This window comes from Scomber scombrus, chromosome 16, assembly GCF_963691925.1.
Source record: "Scomber scombrus chromosome 16, fScoSco1.1, whole genome shotgun sequence".
In the NCBI taxonomy this organism is placed as follows: Eukaryota; Metazoa; Chordata; class Actinopteri; order Scombriformes; family Scombridae; genus Scomber; species Scomber scombrus.
In genome coordinates, this window is record NC_084985.1 from 14,923,869 (window position 1) to 14,951,538 (window position 27,670).

Sequence of the window (27,670 nt, forward strand, 5' to 3'; positions counted from 1 at the left end):
TGCACTAGAATTATCAATTTACTTTACTGATGCAACTCATGTACTCATTTTTCAAACATTTTTCAAACACATTTTCAAACACTACACAGGGTGAAAGTCTTACATAAGTTGGTTTGAATATGAAGCTGACAGACATCAGAGAGGGACAAAATACATAGAGGACAGATGAACATTTTAAACAACAAAAAATAATAACCATTCAATGTTCAAAAAGGTTTTTTTTTAATCAAATCAATGCTAAAACCTTCAAAACAACACAAGAGAATAAAGACGGATAGAATAAAGAAACAATCAGCCAAAACACACAAGTCAAAAAGACACACTGTAGTCACTTTTGACACAGGAGTTGCATATTTGTGTTGTATAAGAGTCCACTAACTGCCTGCAGCCTGCACTGGGACAGTTCATACTGACACACCTGTGGTTAAGGGATAACAACAGGGTGACAGCATACAGCCGCAATAACTCATTCCTGGTGATAAGAATATATTTTTAGAGCCTTACACTTCCCTGCACAGCTTCAGGTCCAATTTGCACGCTGCTTTGTGGTCTGTTAAATTCCTTCTTTTTGAGGAAGAAGAAAAAAGACGCTGATGGAAAATTATCCTGTCCTCTTTAATGATCCAATAAACCTCTGATGTGTCTTTGTTCCATCATGTGTGCGGATTTTCTCTCCAGCCTCAAGAGAGTGATTTCTGCTGATTTGTGGACTCTGTTATTTTAGGATGAAATGACTGTTTAAACCATGAACTCAGCCTCCTTTAAAAGCCAATTTGCTGCCACCTGCTGTTCAGACTCGGATTAAAACATGACTGGCTGACAGCAGGTGGCAGTATTTGTCTTTGCATTTCACCCTGAACAGTCAAACCGTAAACTCAACTGCAGCTTCAGGTATTTAGGGAGACCAATGAAAGAATTGATTGATGAGCTGATGAAATATGGGTTTCGTAACCCGGGGCTAGTGGGTTTTCACCAGTTGAATGCTTTGTGACTGTGATTTGCCGGAATTGGTGCAGATAAGATGATTTTTAATGTTTAAATGCTTTAATACAAATGATTTGAACCTAGCTCAGGTTTAGGTGTAAAATTAGGCAGCATCATATTTTATTTGTCATTAACTCATTTTTATATTTCATTTAGCTTTCTAGTGTTGTAATCATATTCTTAGCTTGTTTTAAGTAATGTGATGAGCTGGAGGAAAGATGTGCATGTAGACTGACAACCAAATCACTGTATTAGTTAAGGTTAATGGAAAAATCCTAAACAGCTTCTCTCAGAAACTTCAGATTTCCTCTTTTATCTGTGTGTTCAGACATTAGAAACATACAGCAAAACCTTAGTACACCTAAGGTAGCCATGTAAACACCTTGAAAGCATCAAATATGTTATATTACATCTTCCCAAGCATGCATGATGAGCAGAATTATAACTTTGGCATCTCAACATGCACAGGATTGTCAAACTGTAAGTATCCGTTACAGTTTTCTGTGATAATTTATCTAACGTTATCTGATTGCCTGAATGCAGCAAATTCCATCAATTTGACTTTGAGACTGTAGCAAATGCAAAGAATGCATTAAAAGTGCCGATGTCTGTTTGTCACGCTGGTTTTCTGTGGTACATGTTGTACTGTAAGTGTAAACAGTGTATGAGTCTCAGTTTATTATACTGTGTTTATTTCCTCGTGGGCATGAGCATGTATATGTACACACACAGAGGTAGTCATCAAACATTGGCCTTGTGGGCAACCGCACACTGCTCTATTCTTTTCGCAGTGTGTGTGTGTGTGTGTGTGTGTGTGTGTGTGTGTGTGTGTGTGTGTGTGTTCATGTGCATGAGCCTCCTTCCTTTTCACAGGCGCTTTTTGTGTGGGTGTCTGTCAGCGGTGTTGTCTGCAGGCAGGCCCCCATTGTGTTGAACCACTGCTCCTTATTGACACAGGGCCCCTGGCGCTTCGTGTTCCCATGGCCCCCCAGCCACAGCGGACGGAAGGCTGAAACCGGAGCCCCGGACCTGGGGAGAGTTTGTTTGCACTCTCCTTTCACTCCCCTGGTGCTCGTGGAGCTCCTGCCCATGGGGACAGGGCTAAACGGATGGCGACATAGTGCAAGTGTGTTTGTGGTTTGTATGCAGGGGAACTTTGGAGAGCAGGGGTGTGTGTTTGTGTGTGCTTATATCTGTGTGCATATGTGTGTGTTTGTTAATATCTAAGGTGCTGAGACAGGTAATCATGTGATCACAGCTGCAACCTCTGTGCCACTCATTGTGTGTAGGTTTGTGGTGTGGTTTTGACCGTCACAGCGTACTGGTCCTTTGCTGCCATCTGAAGTGATTTGATGGTTCACAGTGACGCGCTCAGAGGTTAAAGGGAGAGCAAACATTAATGGAGCAGATTATTCTCTGATCGCTATTATCTCCTCAGTGACCTCCTGTGACCCAGCGCTGGTGTTGAGACAAATCTGGTTCCCATGGGTTAAGTGTTCCCAGCAGGATGGCTTAATGCTGCGCTCCACATGGCCTGTGTTCACCCTGCAGCTTTTGAAAATGACTATAGTGTGGGAGAGCAGCATTTTATCATCATAGACAGGACACACAGGCTACAAATCTTTGAACTCTCCACCTTAAAGTCAAAATGACACTGCAGTCCAAGTGTCTTTAGCTTATTCAATGTGATGTATTTTTGAGTGACACTGACCATGTAGGCAGGATAAAGAGTGCAGGGATTTAAATCAAGTTATTGTGATTTGATTGGATCACTCCAACATGGGCGGGGCTCTGAAAACATGGAGCAATATGGAGCTGTGGAGACACATAGAGCTGCTGAGGACTGCAGTAAAAGGAAGAGGGAGAAATGAATAATTAAAGAACAACCATGCTTCTTTCTTTTAAAGTGAGTTGTTGTTAACTGAGGGCCAAACACACAGCTTGAACTATAAGTCAGAATCAGATTTATTTGCCAAGTACAAGGAACAGTTGACATCTGTGGTCCAGATGTCAAGCAAAAAACATGAACATTAACCCAATGGTCTAAGAAAGTCAGGGACAATAATTTAGAAATTCTGTGTAGTGGGGTGGACTATGTGCTTGCATATTGACATGATAAAAAAATGTGTGTGTGTGTGTGTGTGTGTGTGTGTGTGTGTGTATGTGTGTGTGTGTGTGTGTGTGTGTGTGTGTGTGTGTAAAAAAGCAGAATACAAATAGAAGCATAAATCCCAATGGGTGTGTATTAATTGGATATATATGTACAGTTAGGAATTTGAATAAAGTCTATATACATCTACACAGGACAGACAAAGACCCAGTATACACATGTTAATTAAATTTGATATTTTTCTGCTGCACAACAAGCTAAGCCAGTCACATTTGACTAGGAAAATGCATCTAAAAAGCCCACGAGTTCAAGACGAGTCATCAAAAATGTTTACGAGACGAGATAGAGGGATTTTGATATAAATCTTTCTCTGTTTTTTTTGTTTTGGTTTTTTTTGGGGGCATAATTTTCATACAGCAAGAGATAACAGTTCATGCAGGGACACAGAGATATAAATCAAAAATCCATTTTTAAAATTGCACTGTGTCTTTAAACAGCAGTCAACTTGCATGTGACCAAAAATATGATGCATCCTTGAGTTTTGGGGATTTAATTTCTTCTGTAAACATGATGTAGAATAATGAAGCTTTTTATTAAAGTAAAAAAAAAAAAAAAAAAAAAGTTCAGTAAAAGTTCAGTAAAAGTTCAGTTCAGCATCTGTAAAGGATTTCTACTGCAGTGTGCCGGCAGAGTGCAGCAAAAGTTGAAAAAGTCCCACCAAAATGTTTCTAAATTTACACGAGATATGTGGACTTTTTTCGTTGTTGTTCAGGTTCAATCATGTAGAAACTGGATTCAAAATGCATCATTCACTACACAAAATGTTTGATCTTGTGTAAATAATAAATGATTTCTAGATATTTGGTCACTTTTAGTACTGTTAAAACCTAAAAGCAGTTCATGTCTTGACCTAGCAACGGTTGAGCTGTACAGTTTGTTGAAATGTAACCACATCAAACAGTTTTAAAAAATGCAGCTCAGACTGAACCTTTACTCCAGAAAAACCTTGAAATACTTCCTGAAGGAGTGTCTGGGCAGAGGAGGTGATGAAAAACATTTGCTTATGAAATAAAATAGGGGTTTGTGGGGGTGGAGGTGGGATTGCTCCATCAATCCGGCTGAAGCTTGGGGCAGCGGGGGGTGTTTCCAGAGTGTGTGTGTGTGTGTGTTTATGGCAGGAGGAAACGCACGCATTGTTGAGCTGGCGGGTTCCACTGTGTGAACCTGGCAGGGGCACACGAATAAACACACATACACACACACACATACACATACACATACACATACACGAGAGGAGGCATTACCATGTGAAAACGAAAGGGACAATTAAGATGTTGAGAGTTTACTGGCTTGTGGTATGGTGGCCTCTCTCCTGTCCTTTCCCTTTCAGCCTCGCTTTATTTAGGGCCACCAACTCCAGGACACTGTGTGTGGAGGAGTTTGTGCCAAATATAAACTAGCCACCTCAGGCTACCCTCTCTCTCTCTCTCTCTCTCTCTCTCTCTCTCTCTCTCTCCCTCTCTCTGTGGGTGACAGACATGTGTGTGTGTGTGTGTGTGTGTGTGTGTGTGTGTGTGTGTGTGTGTGTGTGTGTGTGTGTGTGTGTGTTTAATCCTTTAATGTTTACAGATGAGTATCTGGGTTTATGATTATGTCTGTTAATACAGCCACACACATTCATGTCATGTTCATACTTGCTTTTTATTTGTGGGATCACAGTTGTTGTTTTTTAATCTCTCTCTCTCTTTCTCTCTCCTTCTCTCTCTGTGCATGTGTGTGTGTGTGTGTGTTCCTGAAGGTCTGCCTGCATCTGTTCATGACCGTGTGTTTGTTTATAAGCATCTGTCGGTGCGTGTGTGGGAGAGCATGTGTGTGTGAGAATGTGTACACATACCGTATCATCTCAGCGTGTGTCCCGGGGAGTCTTCGATGTCAAGAAGTGACAACGTGTGTGTGTGTGTCTGTGTGTGTGTGTGTGTGCGTGTGTGTGTGTCTGTCTGTGTGTGTATGTGTATGCATGTGTGTATGCATGTGTGTATGCATGTGTGTGTGTGTATCTAAGGGAAGGTGCTGGTTCCCACAGCTCAGATCTAATTCAGCTGTAACTCAATCTCCGTGTGAGTGCCGCTCCTCCAGTGCTCTCCTCTCCCTCTGGAGTGTGTGTGTGTGTGTGTGTAGGCCTACGTGTGTGTGTGTGTGTGTGTGTGTGTGTGTGTGTGTGTGTGTGTGTGTGTGTGTGTGTGTGTGTGTGTGTGTGTGTGTGTGTGTGTGTGTGTGTTGGGCACTGAGACATTTCCCCTCTCAGACCCCTTAGGATCAGTTTACTGTGTCAATACCAGGAGCTTGACGGCAGCAGCAGCAGCCACGTTGACACACACACACACACACACACACACACACACACACACACACACACACACACACACACACACACACACACACACACACACACACACACACACACACATTTACAAACCAGACACCTATAGTCCAGAGTTCCGTGAGGTTATGGGACATAAGTAATGTGTATTTGTTTGTATGTGTGTTTGTTTGTTTGTGTATGTGTGTGTGTGTGTGTGTGTGTGTGTGTGTGTGTGTGTGTGTGTGTGTGTGTGTGTGTGTGTGTGTGTGTGTGTGTGTGTGTGTGTGTGTGTGTGACATGACATGACACAATTCCTTCCCACTAGCTGAGTGCAAAGGAGGGATAAAAAGGTGTTGAACTGATATTTTAACCCTCTCAGCAATGTGTATGAAATGTCTTGTTAGCGGAGATCTTAGAAAATAGACCCTGGATGTGCCACATAGTTGTGTATCAGTATTTGGCATTGACTGATTTAGGGGACAATAAAGTGTTAGTCTAACCCTAACCCTAACTCTTTAAGATTAGAATTGATAAAATATTGCATTCACTCACTGTCATTTGTAACCTAATTTAACCTCTTCAAATGCCTGGGTCAAAGAAAAACATGTATGCTATTTCAGAACATTTGTACTATGTGAAATAATACTCAGATGTCAGATGAGGTCATTTCTGAGTATCTAACCCAGTCCTGAAAATGAAAATATAATTCATGGCTGACTGACACATACAATAACTTTGTCATGAACCTAGAAATGGAGGTTGAGTCTTACATTCTCGCCAAATATGTAAATATAGTAAATGACACCTGTTGAATGTCAGTGATAAAAAGCTTCTTCTACTTTTATTTATGTGACATATTTTAGTTTTAGTTCAATTGATATCTGTGTATATCTAAGGTTCAATAAGTGGTGTAAGCAGAGCACAAAGAGATAATTGTGGAGAATATTTAAAATCTTTATAATACACATTTATAATGAATACAGATAACAGCTTTGAGTAACAGATGGAGAAAAGAAAAAAAGCATTAAGTGCAATCATTTCCTGCCTCACATTCCTAACTGTTTACATACAATATTATTCAGTTAGCAATTATAACCATGTACAAAACTTAATATGTCTTGTTACTACACTGCATTATGGTCTGTTGACTAACGATTATTCTCAATGGAGATATGTTTTCACTGCTCCTTCTGTTTATTTTTTACATGGCTGTCACCCAGAATCTAAAATGGATGCAAAAGTGCAACCCAAATAATAAGCTAGTTTTTTTTGTTTCAATAACTATATTGTTAGGTACCAACTACTGCAGGATGTTTGATTGCTACTGTTGGGTTTAATTGTACGTATTTATAGTAATAAACGCAATCCTACCATGGCAACAGAAAATACTTATTTCCACTTGGCGGGGGGGTACCTTAAAATTAAAACTGCACATTGAAACACCTTAAAGGACCAGTGTATTTGATTTAATGGCGCAAGCAAAAATGGAATGTTAAATTCATAAGTATGTTTTAATTAGTGTATCATCACCTGAAAATAAGAATTCTTGTGGTTTCGTTACACCAGAATGGGCCCTTTACATCTAAAGAAAGAGTGGGCCGTCTTTCATGCAGACCGCCATGTTGCACAGCCATTTTTCTGCAGTAGCCCAGACAAACCGAACACTAGCTCTAGAGAGAGTCTTTAACGTTTTGTTGTTTTGATCTTTGTGGCCAATGTAGGTTCTTCTACACAATTGGATGGAGATCAGGAAGGGTATTCATTTGGTTGCAACTTGCAAACTCACCACTAGATGCCACTAAATCCTACATGCTGGTCCTTTAAAGTTCATTGCCAACACTGCTACTGTTTTTCAGTCACTGCACAAAGGATAGGCTACTAAATTGCAAGTAACCATAGCAACAACACTCCCTGTTTCATAGTTACAGTTACTCTTGCAAGTAAAACTAACTTACCCATGGGTTAAACCAACAAAAAAGAAACTTTAAAGAAATGGGTGATAATTTAAAACAGTCTTCAGTGTTCCTTTATCCAGTTTGCAGGAAACATTATTTCAGTGTGACTAATGGTCTCCACTTCATCTTATAATTTCTTATGTTGGAAAATTTTTATCTTGGGCAGTAATGCTTGCAAAACCTGCCTCAATTTCAACATTATAGTAGTATATATTATTATAGTACAATTTGCAGTGACCACTTGGCTCAAGAGTTATAATAAAGGTTTAATTAAGAGGTAAAGATATTGAGAGAAGGAACAGTCAAGTTGAATTATCTGAAGTTTCCTTAGGCCTGCTGCGACTACAGAAAGAAGAACGTGAGGAGCAAAGGAGGGGGCTGGGGAGGGGGTGAAGGATGGAGGGGGCTGCTTCAGACAGAAAACAAATCCAAACAGATGTGAGCGAGTGTGGGAGCACTGTGTGTGTGTGTGTGTGTGTGTGTGTGTGTGTGTGTGTGTGTGTGTGTGTGTGTGTGTGTGTGTGTGTGTGTGTGTGTGTGTGTGTTGGGGATCAGGCAGGCAGGGAGGGTGTTTGTGAGAGCGCGACTGAAAGCATGTGGGAGTGTTTGTGTGAAAATAAGTGTGTGTGCGTGTTTGTGTGTGTGTACCATTGTTCATGCAAATGCTGGTGCCCCATGAGTTTTAATGTTCAAGTGTTTACACAGTGATTGGTGTGCATTCAGCACTTTGTTATTGCTGTATTCATGCAAGTGTGTGTGCGTTGTGTACTGACTGAATAGCATGCGGTAGACCAGGCAGGAGGAATGCTTGTTAACTGTGTGTGTGTGTGTGTGTGTGTGTGTGTGTGTGTGTGTGTGTGTGTGTGTGTGTGTGTGTGTGTGTGTGTGTGTGTGTGTGTGTGTGTGTGTGTTTAAGGCCAGGAGTTTGGGATGCTACTGTGGCTAAAGGTGTTGTTGTTAGTCTTGTTAACAAGTCATCTGTTGCTGTACACGCACACACAACCAGTTTCATCTGTTACGTAAGATGATGGCTCTCAGTCCCGCACACAACAAACTGACACACTTACATGTGCACACACACACACACACACACACACACACACACACACACACACACACACACACACACACACACACACACACACACACACACACACACACACACACACACACACACACCAGTGAACTGTGACATTAAAGATTCAGACTTTGCTCTGTTGGCCTTGTTACTCTTCACTTAACTCCTGGATGAAGCTTTTCGGCTACAAACATTGATTATTTAATCTAAAAGAAAACACTGTGTAACAAATTTTAACTAGTTTTTTTTGTTCCTGGGTAATAAATGTTATTTCCTAAAAATATTGAAAATGACTGTTATTCGCTTCAAGTTAGTTAGTGGTAACAGGAATTAATTCACTGGAAAAGTACCAGTTGAACACTGTCTCTATTTCCCATGTAATTAGTACCGGATTCCATTGCTCCTCCCAAGAAACGTCTCGGAAATTATTAGTAAATCATTTGAAAAATACATTTACAGCCAAGTTTTTAACCATTTTAAATATATTGTTGTTTGTTAGAGTTGTATTTCCACTCATACAAGTGTGTGAATGCAAGGAAAGATGACTCCCTGTTTTTTATGTACAACTCTGCAACAACACCCTACATCCTGAGATGCACACACACACACACACACACACACACACACACACACACACACACACACACACACCAATGGCGTTTACAACAAGGGCCAAAAGTGTGTGTGCTGCATGTGTGTGCGTGTCAAGACTTTACTCGCACTTGTATCTGCTTAGAGGCGGCATTACTGTAGCACCCAACAATGACAAGAGCCAAGATGTCTGCTTGATTGGTTTTTAAATGACCCACCCAAGAGACTGTTGTCCAGCCCTATTGGCTCCCAATTGTATGTGTGCGTGTGTGTGCGTGCGTGTGTCGCCAGGCTCAGTATCCCCAGGGTCACCAAGCCCTACATTCAGGCCAATGTTATCCTGCAGGCCAACGCTTCCTGCTGCAGTTGTTCACTATAGAGCAGCAGCCATTCAATACACAGTCGATTATTGAACAAAACAATCAAAGAAATGAAAAGCCGACAACGTGTGCACGCAAAGCATGACTAAACAATAATGTGAAGCCTTTGCTCCTGCCCTTTTCCTCTGAGCACAGGAACATCACAGACTCTCTCTTTCAGACACACACAAACGTTTGAACACATACACACACGTGCTGAGTGGCGGTGTCTTTACTCCAGGGATTTGAACATTTTTATTCTTTTATTAAACACCAGCTAATGATAGAGATAGACAGAAGTTCATATATACAGTATATTTAAAGCCAATTAATTTGACAAAGGTGTTTTGGTGACACTTATGGAAAGAAAGACTTAGAAAGAAAGATTTAATGAAAGGAATTTATAGGCTGCAGAGTACAGAATATAGTATGAAGTATGAGTCTTTGGCAACTTGACACCGCCGTGAAATTATTTTTCATGGAAACTATTATTTTTTCATGTCATGAGCCGCACAGGAATGTATTCAAGGCTAGGTAATAATAAATCTGAACCCCCCCACACCCCCAAAAAAGGCCTGTATGCTATCTGATGGACATGACATGGTGCCAATGTCCTGAGAATAAGATAGCAGGGGTATTTTTTCCTCTTTCTGCAATCTGGTGGTGAAGCTTAAGAACAATGAAATAAAATAGAAGATTAAGCTTTCAGCTAAAGATCTGGATGAATGTGGCCTGGAGTGAGTGGGATTCCTGACGACTTCATGGGATCAGATCCAAACCTATGACACACTGTGATGAACACTAGCAACAAGGAGGAGGGATGGAGTTGAGTCACATGACACAGAAAACTGAAGTGAAAGCTGGCAAGAAGGACAACGTTTTCAATTCAGATATCAACAGTGATGTGAGGTTAACCAGGCTAACAATCAGGTTAAAAGAGGTTGTGGTAAATCCAACTGGTAAAAGTTAAATAAGAAAAAAAACGCACAGCTGATTAACTTGGAAGTAAGAACAAAAAGCACAATAAGAGAAATAAAACAAATGAAAAGACGTTTTCCTTTTTGAACTTCATAGCTTCATTTGTCCAACAGAAGAACCATATCTCCCAGAAATTACATTCATATGCAGCTAATTTCAAACAGCAAAGAGACACATAATATCAATTTTTTCTTCTATTCTTTCTTCTATCAACACAATGAGGAAATATCTTTAATGAACCTTTTTGCCAAATCCTAAACTGCTCATAAAAACAGTAAATGCAAAATGTTTTATAGATAAACTATTTGGTGCAGGCTTAGAAGAAAACTGTGGTCTTAGTTAAAACAAAAAAAACATTACCAGTGACTTAAAGCAAGAGATTCATTAACATTTAACCAAAAGCGCAATTCTTCCTCAACCTAAACCAAAGTGCCAACCACATGCGTGACTCTGGATGCAAAACCATGTCTCTGTTGTCAGAGTACTGCACTTTGTATTTGTCCATCATACGACTTTTCCACATTTTAACACAGTTCCCTGAGGTCTTAATATAATGTATCTGACATACTTTGGTCAAAATACCACAAGGATCAAGCGCCACAGCAGCCTTCTCATCCTGTTTAAACAGTCCTGCTCAGAACAGCCAGTTTGAGTGTAAATAAACTTAGATTTTGCTGTGATTTAATTGCTAAAAACAGATTAAAAGGATGTCGAAATAATTACATCATGATGTAAAAAGTCTGAATTCACGCTTTGTCAGATCTGTCTGCAAGACGAATAGCAAGCAACTTTTAAAATGCTTGTTTTCTGAATGGAGTTCAGATAGATCAGAGCTATGTTAATATTGTAGCTGCTCCACCCACACTCAAAATAACATCATTTAAAGGCATAAATATGTCAGCAACATTATTGTTTATACGCATAGATATCTTCATACTGTGTAACTTTAAAATGATATAAACTTACCAGCATTTCAGGTTTTTATTGTTGATGACAGCAGCTGAGGTGGTATGTGACTCTGATGTTAATTTAACTCTGGCCAGGTTCAGTGAGATTGAAATAAATCCACTGAAACACAGGCTCAGGCTCAGCAGGCTTCTGTCGGCAAGCAACAGCTCTATCCATTGGTCCAACACCGCAAAATACCGTACATTTTTCACTCTTAGCTTAGCTTAGCCTAGCTAGGCCATGTGATGCAAGAAGGGGCATCAAATCTGAATGTCTTGTTGACAGCAGCCCTAAACACTGTACTTAGTAACAATATCTAGCAAACAAGGTTAAACAGAAAAATTATGATGTTGCTGGCTAGTATGTGTTGCCTGGGTGACGGTTACTATGTTGCAGGTATGAAAAGGTAAACAAGGCAGGATGGTATTAATGACAATACTAGTAGGAAGTTCTTTCTAATGAAGCTGAGAAGCTTTGAGATTCTATCAACTATTATTTCCAAGGAATCAACTTCTCCCATCAGGTGTTGACAGTGTGCCTAAGGCAAAGAATCATGGGAGGTGTAGTTCTGGGAAATGATTGTAACAGTTGTATGATACCAACCATTATAATCGTTAAACAGATATGCTTCATAGTCAAAGGGTGTAGCATCTTCATTCAACAAATACTGACACAAAGGAGAGGGTGTGTTTATGATCAAAACAGCAAAAAAACACTCAGGCACACAAATGCAGTACAAAAAAATGTGACTGTGTTGACTGAGCGTATCAGAACAGATGTTTGCTTAAAAATGTTCCCAGAAAACACACAACATAATGGGCAAAAAAAACCCAAAAACTGTCTTCATAAGCATGATTTCTGTTTTCTCATGAAAAATATCCCACTTTTGTTGGTACGTGTTCTTTTGGAACACACTCTTACACCCATCCTTAACTTCACGTTTCAGTCTGCCAGACAAACCAGCTGACAAGAGGAGGATTTATGTCGTAAAGTGTTGGGTGTAATTAAAAGCCACATGGGATGAAGTTTATTTTCTCTTTGTCTTTTTTTTTCCCCGGGAGAGACGGAAGAGAGAGAAAGCATAACACGGTTTGCACTGAACACTGAGTCACTCGTTTATAAGTCAACTTGTTTCTTCCCTGAAGGCTTGCCGGCTCCTTTCCCAGTGTCTGCTCTGCGCCAGCTGTCTTCACACACACACACGCGCACGTGTGCACATGCACACATGCACACATACACATACAAATAAACATTAACACACGTACACATTTGCATATACAGACGCACTGATAGCAGCCAAGTACACACACACATTGGTGCACACCTCTACATGCTCTGACATCGGTACACACACACACACACACACACACACACACACACACACACACACACACACACACACACACACACACACACACACACACACACACAAACATGTACAGATGCATGTTGAGGAGCTCCTGTTTTCCCACCAGCTCAAGCTTGTGGGAAAATCCTTGCTGGTCAGTAATTGATTCCGCCCTGCCAGCTCCATTAGTTTGCAGCACAGTCACACACACACACATACACACACACACACACACACACACACACACACACACACACACACACACACACACACACACACAAGGCAAGATGAAGACTATGTAGACGTGCTCTCCTCCTATTCGTCATGCTGCTTCACTCCTGCTTAACTTTCTTTTTCTGACTCTCTTGCCATCCATCTCTCCACTTGTCTTTTTTCAATATGACAGTATCTTTATTGAACATGTCATTAAGCAGAAACTGATGCAATATATCTCCCTTCCATATAAGCCTGTCTGGGCCCTGTTTCGCAACATTAATAGTGTTGTGTTATGGATAGAATAAAACCGAATACAAGTTTCAGTTCAGTACTTTGTTGTTCAAAAAGTTTTGTTGAAAGGCTTCAGTCCTGAACTGATACTGTATGTTTGTTTTTTTTTGTTATTTTTATGTGTGTTCATCTACTTAATCACCAATAGTGAAAACAGGTGTACATCATACGTTCTCTAAGTGAGTGACAGGTTCAATGTAACTTACATTTTGTTAAATCTGATGCATTCAAGGTTGTGTGTGTGAGGCCGTGAATACATTGTGATTGTCAGCAGTAACAACTGGCTATCAATATTTATTATTTTATTCAGTATTCTCTGATATCTTTGTACTGATGTAGCTCACCTTTTGGTAACCTGGGTAGATGGTGGGTTCCACTTAGGTAAAGTTTCAGTCAGTCCATTTAAAATTTAAATCAATTCATCTTTATTGCATTTCCCAGATTTCATTTTTGTCCCTGTGTACAGTCCTGCTTCTTCAACATCTTCTTCATCTTCATCTGACACGCATATTTCCCCAAAATGTTTAACAGTTCCTTTAAAAAAAATAAATTAAAAACTACCTCACATGGTAGGTCATATGGTACTCATATAGTAGTATAATGATACTAGGTAATCTTGTAAAACTGAAGAAGGTGCAGTCTTTGCCCAAATGTGACCTATTTTAATATTAAAAACTTTTTTTTTCAAGTCCGGAATATAGATTATTTCATTGAGCCACATGGAGGTGGAAGATAGATTCATATTTCCATCTCATGGAATACATTTGTTTCTGGAAATAAAAGCCATTAACAGACAGTGCTTTGTTATCACATTTTCAAAAGCAGTGGATTCATTATGGCTGCATTAGTATTTGACCATCCATCCAAGCATCTTTCCTTTCTCTTATTTAGGTTTTTATCCATTTGTCTTTTTACTTTTTCTAACCCAACCTTTTCCTGCCACTTCTAATCAGAGTGACAGTGTGTGTTAGTTTTCCACCATACTACCACCTGCTACTAATCCCCACACCTCCCCCACCACACACACACACACACACACACACACACACACACACACACACACACACACACACACACACACACACACACACACACACACACACACACACACACACACACACACACACACAGATAAACACACATTAAACTTTGACCTTCACACACTCTCCCAACAGGCCCGATACAATTCCCTCCACATACCCCATACACAAAATACAGATAAAAACACTCATCATGTACTGGAAGTGTACACCCACATGCTTTACAGCACAACAACAGACACACACTCTTACACAGAGGCCTTCCCATGCACACACATTAACGAGTGACATGGAAAGTACTGCACATACACACAATTGCCACTTTTTCTTATCATCTGTGTTCCAACCCCTCCCTTTTATTATCACACAGCCCGAGGCTCAGCAGCATCCAGTCTGGCTTCCATTCTGCACTTCCTATCCCCGATGAACAGCCATTTACCATTCAGCTCACCGTTATCAATTACCATCATCGCCATTATTACCTCGACTCCTCCACTTCAAAGCCCTCATCAAAGCCATCTCATCAGGGGGAACTTTCACATGGGATAAAGATTGTATTTTGATGTTTTCACGTAGAAAAAAAAGAGCAAACAACAAAGATAACTGCTTTAACTTTGGCATTAATTTTCATTCCTAAATCAGTTATCTGCTATTTGAAACATGTGACGCCCTAGTCCTTCAAAGTGATTACTTACTTGAGAAGAAAGAGACAGAAGTAGCTTGAAGGATTTTTTTTCAGGCGTGATGAAAAACAAACTTTTTGAAATATTTGCTTTTATAGAGTTTTTGATACACAGGAAAACTGAGTGTTATAGTTTAAGAGATCCATTATGTTAAGTTTATTTTTGGTGTCAAAAATATGTTTTCAAGTGTTGAAAATTGGAATTGAATTTCTATTCAGATTCATCATCTTGTTTACGTATTCTTTGATCAAACAGTCGTCATTTACATCATGATTTTTCCTTTTTTAGACAGTATTTTATTTAGCCAAAGTTCTCGTTCAATTGCTTCTGTTTAGACAATGTTTTATATATGAGAACATTTGCTTTTTTGATAAATAGGAAAAAGGCTTTGTGGAAAAAACCTTTGTTGATTCCTCAAAGCATTGAATAATAAAAACAATTAGATCAAAATATATTTCAAATGATACACACAGAATAAAACTACAATTTATCTGTTTTGCCTGTTCCCGTCTTGTAGTGGAGACCAAAATGCATTCAAGACAGTGATGAAGAAGACATTTCTCCTGAATGTGCTGATTGCTGTGAATGAAGCGAGCTGTCCTGTACTCTGAAGCTGAGTTTTTATGAAGTGGATGAGATCCGCAGGGTTATTAAAGTTTTTACTTTGAAAAGGTCTGTTATACTGTAGGTTATATTCAGTGAATCTCAGAGATACCAAATTAACTCTAATAGTGGCCGGTAGCCAATAGTTTTTTCTGATTGCTTGGGCAATATCTTTGAAATTATAGGCAAAACACTTCAAACTGTTATAAAAATGTTTGTTTTTGCATCAGTACAGTACACACAAACCATCATTTAAATAAGCACATGAAGCACCAGCTACGCACTAATGGTATAAATGAAAAACACTTGTGGCTTTTGCTTTTTCTCTGTGCAGGGCATAGCAGTTTTCAATAAAGTTTAGTCATGCATGTCATAAACACACATACACACAGGTATCCAAATGTTTAAAGTATGGATGTGTATTCTGAACATAACACACTATCAATACAAATAAGGGGGAAAAGTTGTTTATTTTTTATATGAAAATGTTGTAACGCTCCTTAAAACCACAAAAGCGTAGTAGAAGAAAACAAAAACATTTGTGTTAGAAAAAAGGAACAGAAAAAAAAATTAGGCTACAGCTCGTCGTCTTTGTGGCCATCAGATTTCATCCACATATGATGCAATGTCGTCTTGAGAGCGGCAGCGTGGAAAGTATCGCCTGGAGTGCCATATCCAGGCCTGGCACAACTCTCTGTCCAACATTGGCCTCCATTGTTGTGCAAACCAAATGTTTACCTGTGGCCTATTGGTAGTGCTCAAGCTCTGATTTGTAAGTGAACTCATTATCTAAAAGTGTTTTCATATGTGTCAACGAGGAAAGGCCATTGGAAAAATAGTGTTGCAATGTAGACACCAATGTTTACAGCTGTGCTAGAAGAATTCAATAAATTACAAACTGAATGTTAAGCGGTGAGTTGTGTTTACAGCTTGGCAGAAAGTGTGTTATAAAATTACAAACTGAGTGTAAAGCAGAGAATGTGCATTTAGTTTGGCACAGAGATATTGCTTCACAAATTGCTGTTAATGTTTTAAGCATTCATTAAAAAGATAAAAGTTACCTGGATGTAACCCTGGTTCAATGAATCTATGTGTAACCCTCTAGCTGACCGTCACAGAGAGAGGAGGGGGAGAGAGGAACTCAAGCACACACATGTCGGAGTAAGTAGATTGCTGGTCCAGCAGTAACAAAAATCTAACCGAGCAAACAGAAGCAGATCAGAAAACAATAAAATATGAGCCTAAGGCCTCTCTCTGATATAAACCTGCTTCCTGGTACCTTCTGCAGTTGAGGTAAATAAAGGTCCCGGCCACTATTTGAGGAAATACAGTAAGTGTTGTGATTAAAGTATATCCACATATCTTTTTCCAAGATCAAAATATAACCTAATTATATCCAAGCAGTCCATAGTAGGGGTATATGAAGGATGAGAGAATGGCATGAGGGTGAATTCTGCACAAATGATTACATCAGAAGCATGATTTTAGTTATTTTTTCCTTCATTGCCCCACCCAGGCTCTGTAGTATTCTTTTTTTAATACTCAATTTTAACACTGCCAGTTTAAACAAAATTGGATTCTCATGTAATAAAAGAATAAAGTGGTGTGATTTTGTGATTTTAGACATTTATTACATAAATTAACCTACTGTGAAAGTTTAACCTACATATATAAAAGTACAATTTGTTCCACTTTATGAATTATGCACAGTGGCATGATAAAACAGTGTGTCTGTGTGTGTGTGTGTGTGTGTGTGTGTGTGTGTGTGTGTGTGTGTGTGTGTGTGTGTGTGTGTGTGTGTTTAGTCTGGGCACTGGGGCAAGATAATGTTGGTCACTCCACTGCATGTGACTATTGAACGTACAGTATATCAGTTTAGACATGTGAACACAGTGTAAGGTGTGGAGTGCTATCCCTGTGCGTGTGTGTGTGTGTGTGTGTGTGTGTGTGTGTGTGTGTGTGTGTGTGTGTGTGTGTGTGTGTGTGTGTGTGTGTGTGTGCTGTTTAGCAAGGGTGGGTAATTATGTCAGTTATACTGCTGTCATGGCAAGGTTACGAACACACACACACACACACACGCACACACACACACACACACACATACACACAGGGGCCTGCCTGTGCTCTCCATTTGTTAGCTGTGAAATATTAATCACAGTCAGCTGCCAACCTGACAAGGAAAGGATGCAGAGCATGAAGCCTTCCATGCCACACACACGCATGCACACATAAACCTGCATCGCACAGACATGCGCACATTCACATGCATATCAGTAACAGGTTCTTCACCGCACACACACCCCCACCCCTCATTCCTTATCAGTCTTAGCTCCTCTCGCCTGGGCATCTGTGAGCCTGAGGGTCCCAGCTGTCTGAGGGATTATAACAATGGAGGGATGATCCTTCAGGACAGTGCGGTCATTGACCCATTATTACTAGCTAGATGAGGGTAAAGACATACTGTTTCTACACTGTAGACGCACCACAGTGCTTTGTCAAGTCTCTGCCTTAAATATTGTAAATATAACCAGTCAACACTGATTGTTTTTTCAACCACAACAGAGCTTTTGCTTTCTTTTTCTTGTTTACCACAAATTGTATGTTCTTTACATTACTGCTTAACCATTTATCAAAAACATACCATACATACAACTTTAGCTTGGAGCCAGTGGTTTTAGTTCATGCCTCTATTATTACATTAACATGAAGGGCCTCGAAACATTCTTGAGAAAGTAATCCATCACTTTGAAGATTTTGTCTGCTTTTTTAATGTTTTATTTTATCTTTTAAATGTTATAATCATTGTATCTGAGGCTTGGGGAATCAGTGACATCTTTTAAATCGCTTCTTAAAATGTACCTTTTTCCTTTGGAAATCAGTATTTTGAGAGGTGTTATATAAATAAAGATTACTATTATTATTATAATTATTATTATTATTATAGTTTTTTCTTTATTATTATTGGACAATACAGTTCAGACCAGGTTAAGTTGTATTAACCCATCCTTGTCGATGTATTCTGGTGCTTTTGGGAAGCCCAGTACTAACATTCACATTTTACATCCACTGCCAACTGTCAGTGTCAATGCAGAAAGTAGAAAACAAATGTTATGTAAAGTGGAAAGTATGCCTGTGGATGTCTGGGTGGTAAATGGGTGTGTAGCGTTGCCACAAACCCACAATTAATTTAGTTTATTTTATCTGTAACCACAATCTTTCCCGACTTCAACCAATTTTTGTAAGCAAATGTTGAGTCATTTAGTATAAAAGTTTATCTCAGGGTGAAAAGCATCCTATATTTCCGTTGGCTGCTGAGAAGCAATACATTCACAAACTATGTGGACAAATAATAAATCTCAGAAACAACCAAATATAGACATTGCAGAGAGAAACATTACAAATTAAAAAATGGTGTCTTTTGAAAGATTGCTGCTTTCAACTGCATTACTATGAGTTTGAAGTATATACGTGTTGCTCTGAATATTGTATCAACATGAATTTAAACATGCTGCTGCTCGGAAGATAGGAAAAATTGCATTTGTCACTCCAAAAAAAAATACTGTATGCTTTGGAAAATGGTTCACAGTAAACTTGACAATTTGTAGTTAATGGGCTGACACGCACAACATACCACTTTGGGCCCTTGAAGTGGTGTGGCAGCTACTTTAGGTGAACATGTCTGCTCCACCTACAAAAACTCTTGGAGAATGTGACAGCCACATGGAGAGCGGACTGCTGAGGGCTGTGGCATATTGTACCTCCGCATGCCCTCCTGTCACAGCGTGTGACATGGGAACAACCAAGGCTGTTTTAAATCACAGGCCTAACCACTGGCCCACTCAGCCGGGGGGGGGGTTCCTGGATACTTAGCATTCCTACACTGAATGAGACTGTGAGAACCAAAGGACTCCGGCAGAAATACTCCTTGGTCTTAAATGACTGGAAAAACTAATGCAGAGTGTGTGAGTGTGTGTGTGTGTGTGCAAATGTTAAGTACATACGTGTTTGCCTGCACACTTACATAGAAGTTGGTGTACGTTTGATAGTTTTTGTGTTAGCTACAGTTAGTGTAGTGTATATTACTTGTCTATATACTCTATTGACTATTGTGCCTGTACATTGGTGTATATGTACCTGTATGTCAGTGTGCGCTCTGCACCCTTAGTTACAGTTGCTATGCCTCAAGTTCAGTCCAGTTAGTACCAATGTTAGCACTGGTGTCTAACTTTTTAATGTTTCTGACTGACTCTAAAACCTGTATCCTATAAAAGGGATTGCATATGCACTTGATGGCTACATACATAATATTGTGCTAAAAAAAATAAAACAAGCTAAAGCTATGTTCCAAGAAAAACATAGTTAGCCAAAAAAACAAAAAGCTAGTTAGTCCTAATAGTATATGGGGAAAATATTTTGTAATATAACCCTGTTAGCTGCACAGCTTACATACTTGCTTGTTTAAGTTTACAGTATGTTTTCACTTTTAACATTACAAGAGAAATGGCTAACAGGATGGGTACTAACCAGTGTGTTTGGTAAATGCTATCTCGGCTAACGTTGGCCGATGTTGCTGTAATATAAGCGTCCAGCAAAAAGCAGGACAGTGCTGCTAAAAACTCTGATAGCAGCTAAACAGGCATGAAATACGTTACAGTGGATATGCTTGTCATGAATGGTGCATTTTTTACATAACTGGTAACCCTGCATAATTGTAAAGTAGTTAATTAACGATGTGCTCCTTCCCTGGAAGTGAGGGCTTCAGCTAATGTCCAATTAAGACTAATGAATGGAGGATTTTTTTTTCACCCTTTCTTCTCTGCCATATTCACCTCTAATACATCATTATAGCAGAGGTCCGGACAGCGATCTAAACACTCAGATGTCACTATTGGAATGTGTGTGTTGTGTGCACTTTGTCCATTTCTGTGCACTTAACAACATCCCTCCCTCATCGTTGTGGGTGTCTTCCCATTGATGTCTAATCATCGTTTAACCATTACTGAGGGTTGTTACTGGCCTACTGGGGTCCCGACAGCTGAGTGAGCCCACTTTCCCATGCTGTCAGGGGTTAAAGGTCATCGTGCAGCTACTGCCGCAGTTGTTACGACCCCTCGCACAAGGCCTCTCCTGTGTGGCTGTACGCATTACTGGTTACATGCAGCTGAAACAGGAGAGGCAGCAAGGGGCCTTGTGTGTGTGTGTGTGTGGGTGAATGTAACAGAACAATGATTTGCTGAAAGTGGGCCTTGCTCGAACATGTATTTGTGTGCAAGGCAACTGGTAGCCTCAGTAACCATGAACGTGGCCTTGTGAGGATCCATGAGGCCTCCTGTTTGTTTAAATTGAATGGCTTACTATGTGCATGTGTGTGTATGTTTGACCATCCCCACCTTCCCTTTGCAGCTCGTCTTTGAACTGTTGGCATTCGGAATTCAAAGCTTCCTGCTTTTCTTTCAGATGAAAATACACCGACCTTCATTTTGTTTTTCTTACCAACCTTGTTTAGGTGTCCCCATCCCCACTCCTGGGGCGAAATAACAATTTCAAACCCTGACGTTCAATAACACACTCAGACTTGACACGGAGCACTTAAAACTCTTTTCACTCCTCCTTCCGTTTCATTGGGGAACATTTGAAAACAAACTGAGAGGAGGGCAATCAGTGCAGGTGCAGGTGAGGTTTTTTTATTGGCACTGTGTTTCCTGCCAGGTGGAAGGCAGCATGTTGGTGCAATATGAGATGAGTTTTAAAGGCATACCATAAAGAATTTGTTGGTTTGTGTTTGTAAACACAGCATTCAAAGTTGGTCCCTCCTCCCTGGCACGACCAGAGCGAGTTGAGAGTAGAGCACGAGAGAGAGAGAGAGAGAGAGAGAGACCAGTGGTGGTCGAGCAAGCTAGAGAGTGAATGAAAAGTCTTCTGTGGCCTTGCTGCTCTGTGTGTGTGTAGCTTAGCCCTTCCCCCGGTCAAGCAGACACACAGACATGCAGCTCTTTATATATCTCGCAGAGCAGAGGAGAGAAACAGAAACAGCGATTTAACCTGGTCACTACACTACGAGCCCTGGCCTCACACCCTGCATCCTGTTATTGGCTCGGAGAAACGCACCCACTGCCCAAAGGTTGACGTCCAGAATTGTCCCATACACAGCAAAATAATAAGAGAACATAAGCAGAGGCCAGAGTCTCTGCAGATAAATATATCATCACACACTTCTAGTGGATAATAAGTGATGATTATTATATATGATTATTATTATTATTTTTTTTTGATTGATTTATTTTTAACAAAAATCCTGCATAGTATACCTTTAAGCTCTTCTGTGGCTTCTGTTAAGCTATTTTGGCACCCAGAAAAGCAGTGTGCACATGTGGCTTTTGATCTTGCCATGCACTCAACCCTAAGGGCAAACCATCCATCCCAAAAACTGTCTCTTCGCTGTGGCTGCACGTAGGATCTTGAATAAGATTGTTTTCTTTGAAACTGCCAATATGATGAAATTCAGGCCAGGACTCTGATACAAACCTATGTATTGCTGCAGGCTACATTCAGATCATTAAACAGAATATGTTTTATTACCAACAGATAGAAACGTCTTTGATAAAACATTAAATAAAACCTCATGGGAGTGAATGGTTGAATGGATTCTTTATCACGTTATCAAAAGCTGACTTTCAGAGACAGGTGGCTTTTGGCAGCTAAACCACATTACACGTCAAAGCAGACGGATGCAAAACGGGTTGATTGTTAATATGTTGGGAGGCAGCTTCAGGGAGACATTCAGGCCTAAGTCTCAATAGTTCAGTGTTAAACCGCATTGTAATCCCATAGTGTTTAGCTCTGATCCGGCTGGATTTGGTCTGCTAAAGCTGAGCAGCGGCGCAGGTGCTGGCTGATAAGACCTGGGATTCACACAGATGATGGGAAAGTATGACTTGGTGTGGGGGAATGAGAAGAGGACAGGCTAGTCTTTGTGACTTGAGAAAAAGTTAGGGCGCTCCACTTAATGAATGTCCCTGCTGCACGTGCTCAAGTCCAGGGTCCTGATTTAAATGTCAATAATGCGCAAGTTACACTGATGTTATTTCTGAAAAGGCTGTTCAGAGTCCAGTAAATCTACTCTGTTGGCGTGAGCCCCATCGACCAATGTCTCTCAAAAGAAAAATGTCCTGACACAAAACCCCAGGAGGCAGAAACTCAGACCATGACGGTTATCATCATACGTCAACTCAAAATAAATCTCTGATATCCCCAAAACACACCACAAAATTCTTGCAAAGAATATAGAGACGACACAATCTCAGCTCTCATTACATGTGATAATGTGATAATCTTCACATTATGTAAGATAACAATAGAAGATAATTGGATTAAAACACAAAGGGCTCATCTTTGTTATTAAAAATGAAAACATCTTAATGGGAAACTGGATGAATTGAAAGCGTTCCCCTGAAGTACAACACAAGAAAATAAAGAAAGTTTTTCTTACAGATTTTTTTGAAGGGAGGGGTGATATTACTCTTACATACTTGGGTGATTTTAGGACAAAACCCTTCATTTGTGTAGTAAAATTGAGTAAATGAACGTAATCATTCTTGACATGGATCAGGAAACTATGGAAGCCAGAGGAAGATAGAGAAGGAAGGAAAGGTGATAATGGCCAATAAACAAAAAGTGCAATCTGAGAAAACTGAAAGGACAGAGGAGAAGACAGAAACTCCAGGGCATCTTTCCCATCCCTTTGAGAAAGTGTATTGTAGACAATAATCCTATGTTATGACAGTGACATAGTCCATCTCTACCCTCCTTCCCACAGGTTGGAGGGATGAATCAGACGGTGAGGAAAACAAAGCAGCAGGCAGGAACCTGCAAGGATTACACTCTCATCATGTGGAAACTAGACACCGCAACCGGAGCTACTGCAGCTCTGTGACAACTTCCACTGTACTACTGTCTGACTGTGTGTGTGTGTGCGTGCGTGCGTGCGTGCGTGTGTGTTTATAAGAGAGAGAGAGAGAGAGAAAGAGTATTGTGCATTTTTTCTCCATTTACTTGCTAAAAAAAAATGAGCAAACCACATGAACAAAGCCAGAAATGCAATGTTTGCCAGTAAACAACATATTGTCAGTATTAAATTATGTTTTTTTTTTTTCAGTGACATTGGAGTGTTGTTTGTTCTCTAACACAGCTGATTTTCTGTGGCTGACCAGCATGTTCAAGAGCTGGTAATTTTGGTACAAAACATACACTGTATATAAAAATGGATGAAGCGAGATGTGACGTTACTGATTGGTTTAGACTGGAGTCAGTTCAAAGCCCAGAGTTACAGCTTATGGTTGTTGCCATCTTTTCCCTTTGGAGCCAGACCTCCCAAATAAGGAATGCGGGGTGTTGTCCTTAATACTCTGGCCCGCTACCTTGGACCCAAGTGAACGCTAGCGTAATGGGAACACTGAGTGGTGTACATGTGGCTAACATTAACTACTGTAGCTAAATTCTGCTAAAATGGCAGGTATCGTAGTCAAATAATATTAAACTTACCGAAATATAGTGACTATAGACCGAATCAATTTGAATCCTGGAGCGGGGACACCAGGAGAACAGCAGGTGAGCCAACAGTCAATCAGTCTGTAAATCCCTGCTCACTCGGCAGACATCAAAGCTACTATAAGTCTTCAAATATGATTACCATAGCAATAATTTCCAAAATGACCATTGGCACATTCATTAGAGGGCCTGAATTAAGTGATTGAGACCATAATGGAAAAAAATTGTCTTAGTATGTTTAGAGAGAAGTTGATGCTTTTTGAATGGAGTCAATTGGAGCCAGTGATTTGTTGGAGCCAGCATGTAGTGACCATTGGTGGCATTTTACTTCAAGGTACTTCTACACTGGCCTCACCCTCAAGCCATGTTAGTTGCCACTTGGTACATAACACGCACAATTTTGCTTTATGCATTATTTGAAAATTAGTTTTTAGAGCAGATTCATTTTTACAGCACTTTATTTAAATAGATTCCTATTAAATTGTTTGTGTAAAAGATGGTGATCATGATTTTTTAAAGTTTTTTTTGTGATCAAATGTTTATTTAAAGAATACAAGTTACAACCAAGAAACATGACTCATTAATGACAATAGAGACAGTACAAAAATTGACTGTAACAACTAAATCAAAAATAATAATAATAATAGCGATAGTGTAACCTTGCACTTCAATAAGGTGCAATAAAAAACAAAACAAATGTGCATAAAAATTATATAAAAAAATAAATAAGTAAAAAATAGAAAGAAAAAAATGAAAAAGAAAAAAGGAAAAGGAAAATGGGCACCACCCCCCACCCCAACAGCACACTCACAGTGGTACGCTCTCTAGCACCCTATGGAGTATAGATCTGACGTGACGCACACAACCCATTCAGGAAAAACAAGGTTAGAGTCTCATTGAGCTTATCTTATAAGTTCTTTCAGTGCGTCAGCTGCTGCACGCCAGTTGTTTATGGAAGCCTCACTAGCGCCATTAATTCTAGCAGTTGACAGTTCTAGATAAATTACATCTAGGAAAGTAAGTGCCCAGTGTCTGATGGTGAGAGAATGGGGAGGTTTCCATCTTAAGGCTATCAACTTCTTGGCAGCTGTTAAGCCAGCTAGTACAGTGCGCTTTTTAAGTATAGTAATATTAACTTGTGACAGATCATTTAGCAAAAGGACAGGTATAGTCACTGGTATGGTCACTGTTACTAATTCTTCAAATTAGGGCAATCATACCTCCATATTCTGTCAAGTGGTAGTTCATTATAGGAGGCCTCCAGGAAGAAATGATAAAGTGCGGATACTAACCCTCTCTTTTTGATTCGAGTGGCAAGTACTTTGTATAGTGGGTGAATGGATAATGGTTGTTGTACCGGAGCACCATGCGCCTGTAAAGATGATCTAAGTTGCAGATAGAAGAAGAACGAGTTTGCAGGCAAATTGTGCCTGTCTTTAATATCTTGAAAGGTGCGCAGCCCAGTGTCACTATATACCTTGTCTAAAGTGCGAATATTACTTTTACACCAGGCAGCACAAGAGATCGGTCTCCCTCCGATTAATAGGCCATTGTTGTTAAGGATCAGTGTGAGTGTATGCCACTTACAGGAGATTTTACACTGAAGCTCAGCCGCACGCCATGTCTGAATGAGTTGTGAGACTATTGGACCAAAACGTAATTGGCATTGTTTATTGGATATGTTAGCAAAAAGAACCTCCTGCAAGTTCCAGGGTCTCACACAGTTTTCTTCTAGCCTGCGCCAGGAAACTGAGGCATCAGAGTCACGCCACACAAGTAATGGTCTAAGTACGAATGACCAGAAATAAAACTTAAAGTTTGGTACAGATAAGCCACCACTGGCCACTCCTCTTTGTGTGATGGACAGTTTAAGGCGCGGGCGCTTTCTGTTCCAAATAAATTGAGACACACAAGAATGTACTTTGTTCCAATAATTGACAGGAGGAGAGAGGGGAATCATTGAGCTGATAAAATTAATCCTGGGTAAAATGTTCATTTTGACTATAGAGACACGGGCTCTAAGAGAGTTAGGGAGACTCATCCACCTATCCAAGTCTGCTTTAACTTTATTAAATATTTTTGGGTAGTTGTGCGTTACAATACGGTTCAAGGACGGAAAAATTTGTATTCCGAGGTATTTAAAATCCTGGACAACTAGGATGCCAACTGGAAATTGCAGCCCTTTAGCCGAATCATTAAGGGGGAGTAACGCAGATTTGGTCCAGTTTATCTTAAAACCTGAGAGACAGCTAAATTCTTCACAAATGAACAGTAAGTTCGGTATAGATTGTAGCGGCTTCTCCATAAAGACCAACACGTCATCAGCATACAATGATATGTGGTGATTTGAATCACGAACTGAAATAGGATGCACATTGGGGGACTGACGAATCATCTGAGCTAGTGGCTCGAGAGAAAGTGCAAAAAGTGCCGGTGACAGGGGACAGCCCTGTCGGGACGATCTGGTGACAGGGAACAGCGCAGAGGAGAGTTGCCCGGTGAGTACCAGAGCTGAGGGATTTGAATACAGGACCTTTATCATATGAATAAAGTTATTTCCGAAACCCATTTTCCCTAAGACCGCCCACAAAAAGGACCACTCCAGCCTATCAAAGGCTTTCATAGCGTCAAGGGATAGCACTGCAGCTGGTGCTGTTTTGTCTACTGCTGCATCTACTATATGGAGAAGTCGTCTGACATTGTCTGCAGCTAGCCTAGACTTTATAAATCCAGTCTGATCACAACTGACTAATGTCGGCATGTGATTCTGAATGCGTCTGGCTAGCACCTTTGCATATATTTTAAGATCTGCGTTTAATAAACTGAGAGGTCTATAACTACTGCAGTCTACAGGGTCCTTATCTTTCTTCAAGAGTAAGGATATTAGAGCTATATTGACATCTCGTGAAAAACTTCCTTTGTCTATAGATGTCATGATCATGTCTAGAAGTAGCGGGCTCAGCATGTCCCAGAATTCCACATATACCTCTGGAGGTATTCCATCAAACCCTGGAGATTTGTTTCTTTGCATGTCAAGAGCTGCTGCCTTAAGTTCTTCCAGTGATACGGGTGCGTCCAGATGCGTAGAGTCAGCCACTGCCAATTGTGGTAGATCTAGTTGGCCAAGGAAGTTCTGACACTTATCTCTATCCAACTGTATCTCTGATTGGTATAAATTAGAATAATATGTGCGAAAGGTCTCATTCACCTGCTTATGATCAGTCAGAATTTGGCCTGTTGTTGACCTGACAGAAGGAATGTCAGCAAAGTATTCGTTGGTCCTTATTTTGGAAGCTAAGAGATGGCTGGGTCTAGACCCCTGAAAATAGTAACGCTGTCTAGTCCTATGTATCAGGAATTCTGACTGTTGTTTTAAAATATTATTAATTTCCTTTTTAATGATTTCCCGTTGTAATTCAACCTGTTGGGAATAGTTATTTTGTAAAGTCAATTCTATTCTAGTCAAGTCAGCTTCCAAAGCTTGTAATTTGGCTGTTCTATCCTTACGCAGATTTGAGGCAAAACGGATGGCGTTACTTCGTATAAACCCTTTGACTGCATCCCATAAAATCCTGGG

General features: G+C 40.1%; 1 protein-coding gene across 1 annotated transcript in view; it reads right to left on the reverse strand.

The window, feature by feature from the left end:
• The window catches only part of LOC133995855 (antizyme inhibitor 1-like), a 547,935-nt gene that overhangs the window by 42,027 nt on the left and 478,238 nt on the right, over positions 1-27,670 (reverse strand). The gene's annotated exons all lie outside the window — the stretch shown is intronic.